Source organism: Triticum urartu, chromosome 7A (assembly GCF_056163025.1).
Source record: "Triticum urartu cultivar PI428250 chromosome 7A, HENAU_Tu73, whole genome shotgun sequence".
Lineage (NCBI taxonomy): Eukaryota > Viridiplantae > Streptophyta > Magnoliopsida > Poales > Poaceae > Triticum > Triticum urartu.
The window spans coordinates 744,742,443-744,753,323 of record NC_141879.1 but is presented as its reverse complement, the minus strand read 5'-3'; the positions used below and the strand labels follow the sequence as shown (position 1 = coordinate 744,753,323).

The 10,881-nt window shown below is 46.1% G+C and overlaps 1 non-coding gene and 1 pseudogene across 1 annotated transcript; one reads left to right on the top strand and one right to left on the bottom strand.

The window, feature by feature from the left end:
- Positions 1–2,655: 2,655 nt before the first annotated feature.
- LOC125520123 (MADS-box transcription factor PHERES 2-like) lies at positions 2,656–5,106 on the top strand (annotated as a pseudogene).
- Positions 5,107–6,985: 1,879 nt separating this feature from the next.
- Positions 6,986–7,057, bottom strand: TRNAP-AGG (transfer RNA proline (anticodon AGG)). Its single transcript has one exon. It is a non-coding gene; the product is annotated as a tRNA-Pro (tRNA).
- Positions 7,058–10,881: the final 3,824 nt, after the last annotated feature.

Here is a 10,881-nt window from a genome sequence, read left to right as displayed (position 1 = left end):
TTTCATGCTGCCTTTCTCCTAAGTTCTCTTTGTTATTCTCTTTGTTTTGTTTATCTTTTTTGGACTTACTAATTCACAACTAGCTGTTCTTGATCTAGACCAAATGCCCTAGGATGACGACTTTTTCCTAAAGCATTTATTTAGACACATGCGGGGGACAATAATCTGGATCTGAGATCGAGTCAACTCTTAATGAACCAGCTAATTCGATCGATCAACTGAGGTAGCTTTAGGTTGCGCTACACACATGGTCTCATCGATCCCATCAACTACGGCCGGCCTCAGCGAGATGCCGATCGATGGATCGATCCACCGATGGCAGCTAGCAGCATCCAGGACGAATTTGTTTTCGGATACATCGATCAACTCGCGCGTCACGCAGGAGCTTAAACAAGTGGATAAGTTGTGATTAATCAAGTAGAGTAGCGATTTTTTGAATCTGAGACGGCGTACGTTTACCCCCATCCACATCGAGCCATCTCCATCGTCACATGCCAATGCCTCCTCCATAGCCGTTTCATCAAATCGAATCTGATTAAGCAGCTAACTGCATCGGCCGATCGTCCTTGCATAGCACACACATGCCCATGCCCTACCTAGCTAGCTTGCTAGCTAGAATTATATGCTATGTATCCAGACCAGTAGTACTTCCCCTTTCGTTGTTTGTTTGATCTGGCATGCATTGCACGACCGACCCACGCACGACGATTCCATGAACCGCACCCTCGGACATTGTCTGCGTCGTCCGATTCGCCCGTGCCGCCTGCCTAACGGCCTCTCCACTGTCCGATAATGCTCATCACTAACGCGTGGCCAGTGGCCCAGCAATGATGAGCAGTCAGTGTTGTTCACCTCTGTATTACTAGTGAGGTGTGTGCCGGCTCAGTATTTTGGACGTGCTCATAGACGTAGGATGTGTGTGTGTGAGTGTATATGTGTGTATTGTTTTCGCTTCTTACTTACGGTTATTTTCAACGTTAAGCGCCGCCGCCTCCTCCTCCTCCAAGAAAGAAATTTAGGGTACGTGTCTCTCGCCGGCGCCGGCGCAGGTCCGCCTCGTCTCCGGTGGCCCTAGGACCATGGAGGCGCGGTGGATCCTGGCAAGGGCCGGCGGGAGGGCTCCGTTTTTAGTCTTTTTTCAATCTTGATATGGTTTGTGTCATGCTCAGGAAGACGAGACGGCGGCGACTCCCTGAAGATGGAATAAAGGTCTCCCCGCCTAGTCCCCGTTTCGACGGTGCGTCTAGTATCGTTGGTGGGCATGTGAAGGTGTGTCTCCGGCAGATCTATTTTTAGTGGATTTGCTCGGATCTCGTCGTTGTTTTTGTCTATGTTCGTGTGTCTTTGGTTTGGATCCTTCCGATCTATGTTATTTTTCATCGGCGACGTTGTTGTTCTGGGGTGCTGGTCCTATGGGGTCTTAGCACGACGACTTCCCGACTGTCTAGTACAACAAGTTATGCCTGTCTCCGGGATGGAGGGGCGATGACAGCGGCGCGCCTTCGGCTCGCTTCAGTGCTTATAGTCGTCGCTAGATGGTCTACGGATCTGGATGTAATTTTTATTTCTGGTGTTCATTGTACTGCCATGATTGACGATGAATAGATTGAAAGTTTTCCCGCAAAAAAAAAGTGTATGTGTGTGTATTCCTGGATGTCTGGCAGTTTCATTGCCGTCCGATAATGCTCATCGCTAGCAAGTGGTCAGTGGCTCAACAATGATGAGGGGCCAATGTTATTCCATTCTATAGTAGCGAGGTGTGTGTTGGCTCGGTATCTTGGACTTTCTCGTAGGAGTAGGATGTGTGTGCATACATTTATAGGCGTGAGTGTATGTGTCTTCTTGGATATCTCGCAGTTTTATTATGAAAGTCATTGCAATCTTTTCCTTTGAGTTATATGTTCTTTTGTAGCGCACAAAACATGGCAACTTATGTTGTTTTGTTTATCTCATCTTAGCGTCAACCACAACTAATCAAACATGGCAACTTTTTGATACATGAAATTGATTCTTTCTTTTTCATGTCTTTTCTGAGCTTGTTGTGTTGTTATCTGGTTGGTGGAAGACATAGAAAAATCATAGTAATATGAGAGTTAGTGTGATAGAATTTTAGCCTGTTCATTTTTTTATTTTTCCTCCGAGCTTTTTTGTTCCTTCCAGCGATGTGTTTTTTGTGCGAGTATTTTTTTACTAGTTTGATACAAAATTATGTATTTGTTCGGTCTAACTGATACGAGCAAGGCTTGTGTTCGGCCCATTCATTTGCGCGGCTTGATGGGCTTAGTGGGATGGCATGTGTAGCATGTGAAGCGTTCGAGCACGAACAAACACATCATGTGGAAACCATTAGCGTGTTATATCTCACTCCTGTGATATAAGGGGGGACGGTCATCGCTATCGCTTCCAATTTAGTAGGTTTAAATGGACGCCAAATTTACAAATAGACACAATTAAGATTGGATCGAAGATCTGCTAGATATTCGATCGCGTTCACAGGTACTAAATAAGGCAATCTTCTTGGTACGTGTCACAATAATCTCTTACCATATCATGAAATTATTTCCTAGGCGATCCATCCACTATAAATCCACCCCTCCTTCCTCGCCTAAACCAGCAACTTTCCTTCCCTTTGCTAGTTTTATCCCTTTGCCAGCAATGGCTCGCAAGAAGGTGACTCGCAAGGCGACCCTCCAGTACATCACCCATGACACGACTCGGCGCAATAGATTCAAGAAGCGCCTCAAGGGCCTGATGAAGAAGGCGGACGAATTATCCGTCCTGTGTGATTCCAAGACCTGCGTACTGGTGTACGACGAGGGCAAGGCGGCGCCGGAGGTGTTCCCTTCCCACGCCGAGGCGGTGGATATACTGAATCAATTCAAAAGCATGCCGGAGCTGGGGCAGTGCAAGGAGGTGATGAACCAGAAGGGCTTCATCAACAAGCGCATTGACAAGCTCCGGGAGCAGGTCGACAAGACCCGCCGTGAGTGCGAGGACGGCGAGATCAGGTCCCTCCTTCACAAAACCATGCATGGCGACCTCTCGGGCCTCATTGGCCTCAACATCGAGGAGCTCACCAAAGTTGGCTACAAGGTGGACGTGCTTCTCAAGAGCATTAGCGAACGCATGGCAAAAATCCATTCCCAGGCGCCGGCACCGGCTCCATGTGTCGCCACCGGCAGCATAGACATGGGGTCTCACGCGTTGTATCCGGCACCACCCCAGCAGGAGAGCCAGCTTGACATGGTGAGGTCCGGAGGGGACCTCAACACCCTGGTCTACGGTGGCTAAGCCGGCGCCAACTTCTCTAGCAGTGATATGATGATGCAGATGTAGTCCTTTGATACGGGGTTCGGTTCGAGTCCTTTCCCTCCCATGTAAGCCAGGAGGCCAGCTACATGCGTCGATCTCATCTCATTTTTTTATTTAGTTTTGGTGGTTAGGATGAGACATTCAGTAAATTTCTTGAAATTGGTATATCCATCTATGTGCATCGTTGTATTCATGCATCATGTTCTTTGAGCCAAATCATAATTAACCCCGATGTAATCGTTGAAATTGTTATTCAGTTGATCTCTACCCTAGGTTGTTTGTTTGATATTTGTTGTTTAGTTGGTCGTAAATCTTGAGTTGCACCTTTTTTTGTGTCAACACCGTGTTTTCTCGGGCATAGTTGCACCAGCTACATGCTAGACAATTGCTTGATTGCTCAACCTTGGCCGTGTTTTGGGAGATCTAATGTCGAGGCCTTTAATTTCATGCTATTTTCGGTGTATGCTTTTTTGGGATGGAAACGAGTTGAAGATTCGTTCTCCTAGGGCCAGCTAAATGTGATGGATGATTAATATTTACCTGGATAAATATTTGTAAATTAATTACCTTTTGTGACTTAATTACATCGTGTCAGCTCGCCACACGCAAATGTCAGAAATAGCGATGCTCTACATTGTGCTCTCCTTAGCTGTAGTCACGTTGTTTTTTTAGAGCGTCCTCCTTTGTGCTCTCCTTAATTGGAGTCATGGTCTCTGTTCTTCAAATGGTCCTTCATTCTTCAGACCCACAACAGGACAACATTTGCTCGTCAAGAGGACATCGTGGCTGATCCAAGGTGACAAGGAGACATGGAGACATGCTCCTCAACGACATCGACGAATGCATGGCGCAAATTCATTCCCAGGCGCCACCGCCATCTCCATGCATCACCAACGGCCACATAGACACGGGTCTCCCACGCTCTATGTGGCACCATCTTAGCAGCAGGAGGTCATCTTGACATGGTGAGCTTCGGAGGGGACCTCGACACCCTCGTCACAGTGGCCGTGTTGTGCCAGCTTCTCTGGCAGCTATATGATGATGCAGATGTACTCCTTCGATTTGGGGTTTGGTTCGAGCTCTTTTCTCCTATGTAAGCCAGGAGGCCAACTACATGCGTCAATCTTGTCTCATTTTTATTTAGCTTTGGTGGGTAGGATGAGACATTCAGTTAATTTCTTGAAATTGTTATATTTGTCCAGCTGCGTCGTTGTATTCATCATGCTCTTTGAGCCAAGTCATTTTCAATTCTAATGCAGTCATTCAGTTGATCTCTTACCTATGTGGTTTGTTTGATTTTTTGTAAATCTTAAGTCACACCTTTTTTTTGCCGGCATCGTGTTTTCTCGAGCATACTTGCACCACTACATGCTAGACAATTGCTTGATTGCTGATATGGATGAAAGAAGGTACCTAGGTTGTGTATTCGGAGATCTAAATGTTGGAGGCTTTAATTTTTGGTAATTTTGGTGAAATTTTTTGGGATAGAAACGAGTTGAAGATCCATTCTCTTGGAGCCAGCTAAATCTGATGGATGATTAATGTTTGCCTGGATAAATATTTGTGAATAAACACCTTTTGTGACTTAATTATATGATGACAGCTCGCCACACGCAAACATTAGAACTATCGATGCACTCTGTTGTGCTATCCTTAGTTGGAGTCATATTATCTATTTTTCAAAATGTCCTTTGTTGTTTAGACGCACAGCAGGACCACATTTTCTTCATCATGTGCGTCTGTGGTCATCTTGCTCATCAAGACGACATCGTGGCGGCGTGGCCAAGGATTTGAGGAGACATGGAGGACTCACTCGCCTTCATGCTGGTGGTAGCCGAAATTCTGACTCGGTCAGGAGTTTCTCGGCACCTCTGGTTCCCATTAGTCCTCATCATCTCCCTGATGTGACCTCCTTCAGCATGTAAGTTTGAGATTATGAGCTATTTCCATGATGTGTTGTGGTGTGAACAAGGTTATTTTTTTATCTCAAGATTTCCATAACAGACCGGTTACCGGATTTTCCGCAGCTTCCCGATAAAAAGAGTTACCATTCTAATTTTTCTAAATTTGAACATCGAAAAAGGGTCAAATAACATCCATATGTTACTTCTAACTTGTAGCATCCCATGGTGTCGTGTTATTGATCCTTCATGTGCGTGTCATGGTCCTGTTATCGAATCCCATCCACCTCATGTTTCCTGCGCTTAGCGCTCTCCGCCCATCTCTCTCTCTCTCTCTCTCTCTCTCTCTCTCTCTCTCTCTCTCTCTGGAGTATGGGCCCTTCATGGTTTAAAAAGGGGGAAAGTAGGTACATAATAGAATTCGAACCGGTGACCTGTGTGAAGAGACGAGCTGCACTAAAACTAGGTACATAATAGAATTTGAACCGGTAACCTGTGTGAAGAGACGAGCTGCACTGACAGCATGACCAGGCGCATTTTTTGCAGCTAATAGGGCCACAAATGAATGCGGAATTTGTTTGAACTTTTGAAACGGTGAATATCACAATTTTCAAGATTTTTTGGAAACTGCTCTTTCGGTCCCTACCGACAGAAAAGAAGGGTATCGGAATAAAAAAAAACCTTGGGTGGTACATAGAAGTTGCATATTGAGTGGAAAGCCAAGGTTAACCAACCAGAACGTCAAATATGGTAGATCTTTTTTGTGATAGTCTCACTCAATCGACACCCTATAAGATTATTTGATGCCCTTTTCTATTTGTCCATCTTGCTCTCAAACAACTACTGCTTATGTCGATCTGTTGTGATTCGTAGATGTAGAGCAGGAGATGTCTACATCGTGTTGGTGTTTTAACTCGGTTGGAAGTGAAAGTGTGACTTGGTGAGACAATGATGAGGTATGTATAGTTGAGAGGAAAAGGATCTTTAAAAGGGGAATTTTGTGTGGGATCGAGCCTGAAAGACCGATCCCAGTCATATATCCACGTCGATGTGTGTGGTGTACGTGTTGCTCTCAAGAAAGAGACAGACTGTGAGCCGATTATCTTCATAGTAGATACACTCCTTTTTTTTAGAACCAGTAGGTACACTAACTTGAATAGATATTTTGCGGTCATTGGCCTTTTCATTAAAAAAATATAAAGTAAAGAATATTAAGATTGTTTTCTAAGTGTCGCCCGCATTTGTTTTTTTTTTTGAGCGTAATAACTTTATTCCTCAAATAACAGCAAGATCGTTTACATAATGGTGGAGAATAAAGTCAGGGACGATGGTCTCCCACTCTTCTGATTTACTAATGCTGAAACAGTGCTTTGCTAAACCATCCGCTATCAAGTTTTCCTCTCTAGTACAATAATCAAAACTGATAGAAGCATAATCCATTGACATGAGGGAGCATTCTGCTATGATTGGGACATCCACTCCCATGTAGGCATTAGGATCAGATATAGCCTCCAGCGCAGTCAAACTATCAGACTCGATGATAAGCTTCATACAACCCAGTTTCGCTGCTAGGTACAGACCACATTTGTTGGTGGGAGAGCCATGACGGGTAAGAATATTTGAATTTAATATCATTTTGCACAGGCAAATTTCCGTTACATGTAATTCGAATATATTCAAAAGATGGGTGGAATACTCTCGAAAAAAAGATGGGTGGAAAAAATCTACCATATGTAAAAATGGTAAAAAAGAATAAAAAGGAAAAATAAAGAGGGGCATTCCGAGAATTGAACTCGGGACCTCTCGCACCCTAAGCGAGAATCATACCACTAGACCAAATGCCCTTGGATGTTTCGTTTTCCTAAACAATCTCTGTTATTCAGGTACTAGAATAAATACATGGGTGCACGTGAGCACTAATTGCAAGACGATCTGAATCAGAGATGGAGTCAACTACTCTCTTGTCGATCTGGCCATCACGTGAGCATGCATGCACGGCATTGGCGGTATGCTCTCCAGTGAACGACAGACAAGTTCAGAAAAAGTTCAGGAGGTAATGTTGATTCTTCAGGAATGTTTGTAACTAAGTTACTGTTGAGGTTATAAATCACTCTTGTTCAGAGAGTACATACGTCTGATTTGGCCCATCTTTTTTATCCTTGTGTTCCATTTACCGCATTCTCAGCTTGTCCACACTCTACACTAATGACTTGTTCTTCTTCCCACTTGTAATAATATCAAAATAAAAGATCCAATCCAACCAAATCTTATGCACGTGATAACAGCTTTCTAGCAAACTGGATGGATGGATCAGCTGGCTCTAGCTTTAGGTTGTCCTTTGAGGTCCCATCAACCGACGGCCGCCCGGCCGGAGCTTAGCTAGATGCCGATCCACTATCTAAGCATGCACGACGAAACGCAATTTGGATGGATCGATCGGCTCGCGCCTCACGCAGGGGGCTTAAACAAGTAGCAGGAGTGCCTACGAACCGATTAACAGCTAGCTCTTGTAATTAAGTAGCACAAGTAGTAGCAGGTAGCGATCTCTGAATCTGATCCATGTCGACCGTCACATGCCATGCCATAGCACTTCTAATTTGTTCCTCTTTGATCAAATGCAGGGGGGTCTGACCAAGTAGCAGCATCGCATCGCGGGTTATGTTTACTCTGTTATCACCGTATAAGTATGCAGTACAGGTGTGTTGGTGTTTTTTCTTTTATCGGTGTGTTGGTGTTTCGTTTGTATCCCTGCAGGCGCAAGCATGTTTTGTCATGATACAGATCGATGCATGTGATGCGCATGTGCCATCCGCTCGCTCCCCCATCGGATCCGCTTCCTCTGCTGCTGTCCGCCAAGGAAAAATAAATAAATAAACACATGCTAGCTAGCGGCCAAAATCCCCCCTTTGGTGAATAAATGCTGAGCACAATACGATCTCTGCCAGAAATTTTGAACATCGTCCCACCGGGCCATCAGCCCATACCTGACTCATCACGAAATTTTGACCCAGTCTGGTGTTTGAAACGGGTCTCAAACGCCGGAACTGACCGACACCCCTCATATCAAGCCCGAATATGGTGTAGATATGGGGGAGCCCGCCACGTCGGACTGATGTTGAGGTCCCACACGGAATCGTCTGGAAACCCGATGGTTTGAAGCTCGTCTCCTTCATCGGTCGATATCGGCCCGTGGCGCCCCTCCGGCGGGCCAGAGCCGTGTAGTGCCTAGTCCGGCAATTTAAGTTGATCGTCGGCACAGAAACCCTATCCTCCACATTTTTCTCCGTCCGTCCGCTGCCACTTTTTACTCCCCGTCTGCCGCCATTAGTAGACATGCCCCCACGCCGCTGGATAAGGGGACACCCATTTCTAACGCCGGAGCGCCAACTGCAGCTTCTTGAGCAGATCCGGGCAAGACGCGAAGTCCGGATCGTCGCCGGATGCAGTGGATCCAGAGAAGGACGATGAGGTTGAGGAGGAGGGGGAGCCGGAGGATGATGTGGGGGACGCCGGGGATGCTGATCTCCAAGCGGAGCATAAGGCCATCCTCAATTCCCTCCGGTTGGAGTCGGATGCGGAGTCGCCGGCAGGAGATGGAGGCGCAGCACGCCGGGGGAGGAGGAGATGTTCGCCTACGTGGATGAGGTCGAGCAGGAGGAGGAGCAGGAGCCCTCCTACGCTCCCGTCCATCCGGGGGCCAGCCGACGTCGTGGACATCTGCGACGAGGAAGGTTAGCTAGGATAGTATGTAGTACGTAGGATTTTTCTTTTTGCATGCTTTGTATTGATCTAGGGGTTGAAATATGGGATGCAGAGTAGCTAATTTGAGGCATGATCGGTTAGCGTCTGTGGACGTGGATGTTTAAGGGACCGGATGCCCATGCTCTCACAGTTTTGTACGGGGTCATCTTCCGCTCAACTCTCTCACCAAGGTTCAAATCTTGCCGCTCGCATTTATTACTAAATTTATTTCAGAATTTCCGGCGATGCACATTTAGTGGGAGGAGACGTTTCCGTCGATGACGAGATGCTTACGGTGACTTCGTAAATTTTAAGATGATATGCCGGCTCAATCTATCGAAGGTGTTCATAGAGATAGGATATGCGTGTGTGCGTTTATAAATGTGAGTGTATGCGCGTGTATATGAGCGTTTACGTCTGTATTGTGTTAAATAAAAACTCTCTGAAAACAGTGGTTTCGGGCAGTGGCCATGCTGCCGCGGCCGTGGTGTACGATGGCTGCCGCTTTCCGTCGGGGCCGGGCCCGTGCATCCCTCAGTTGATGCGGCAGATCAGGCCGGCCGTCGATCTCGCCGTGGTCCGACCGCCGGATCGGGTCGTACCCACCCACGCGCGCCGGCATCTCCTGTTGGAGCATGCTCTGGTCGGACAGTGTCCATCGTGCCAGATGAGATGAGACGAGAAGAACCAAACCTTGAGATGCGATCCAAAATATCTCATCGTGCCAAAGATGAGATGAGGTGATTTTTTGGAGACGCGAGGCATCCATGCGCCGGGCATGCACGTGTGCCAACGGAGCGGAGGAGGCACGCACCCGACGTGGCGGTCCCACACCCTCGATCTGCTCCACTTGCACGTATTGCAACGCCGTCGTTTGTCCATTGTCGGGCATCTGGTTCTTAGGAATCTCATAAAATTTCTATAGGGTAGGATTTGTATAGGAAAATTTCTTTTGAAACCCTTTGGTTTATAGGATTAGATTCTTATTTCTATATAGGATAGGAATCAATCCTTCACATTTTGGAAAAAAAAAATATTAGCCAAGACTTAATACAAAAATTCTTATCATATACATCAAATGACATCTCTTTCTGTATAGGAATTGAGATACATGTCATCTCACTTTCTATGATTTTTTTATTCCTATAACATTTTTATTCTATGAACCAAAATAGGCCTCAGTGTGCGTGTCCGACCTGATCCAACGGAGCACAATATGAAGATGGATTCACGACTTTGGGATTGCCACAAACACGAACACGAATATGCAAATGAAAGTTAATTTAAGCTTCTGATTCAAAAGACTTAAGCGATTGAAAAATCCAAAACCGAAAGGGAAAAAATGGGCAGGGGCTGCGCCGTGTTTGAAGTCCGGGTCGAAAGGGACATGTATGCGGAAACAAAACTCGGACGCGTGTGGTGCCAACGGAGCTGAGCAGGGCTTCACGCTCGCGCGGGCGGTTGTCCCGTCCGTCCGATAGCCGCTTGCCCGCCTTTTTTTTTTGGTAATAATAAAAACGTCGCCATTTGTCTCTGCTTGTGCGTTTTGTTTCATCTTAATTGGTAGTGTAGATACATCCGTATGTAGGCAAATCCAAGACAAATAATTCAAAACGGAGAGAGTAGTACGTGTTTCCAACAGCTTCGAGTAGTGGTGTCTTTTGCAAAAAGGATGGGCCGATTAAGTCCGACTCGCCGGCGTGCGAATCCATCATATCAGAAATGGCGCCGTGATGACAACATATCCCCAACTGAAAAAGAAATGGAATATGTACTAAGTCTAACAGAAGAAGGACAGCGAGATTGGGCCCAGTTCAAATTCAAACGCCTTATTTTATTTTTAGTAGCGTAGGAGGAGCAATAATTGAGCAGGGTGGTGCAGGACGGACGGATGGATCGAGATGGCATCTGCATGCATGTGTGTACC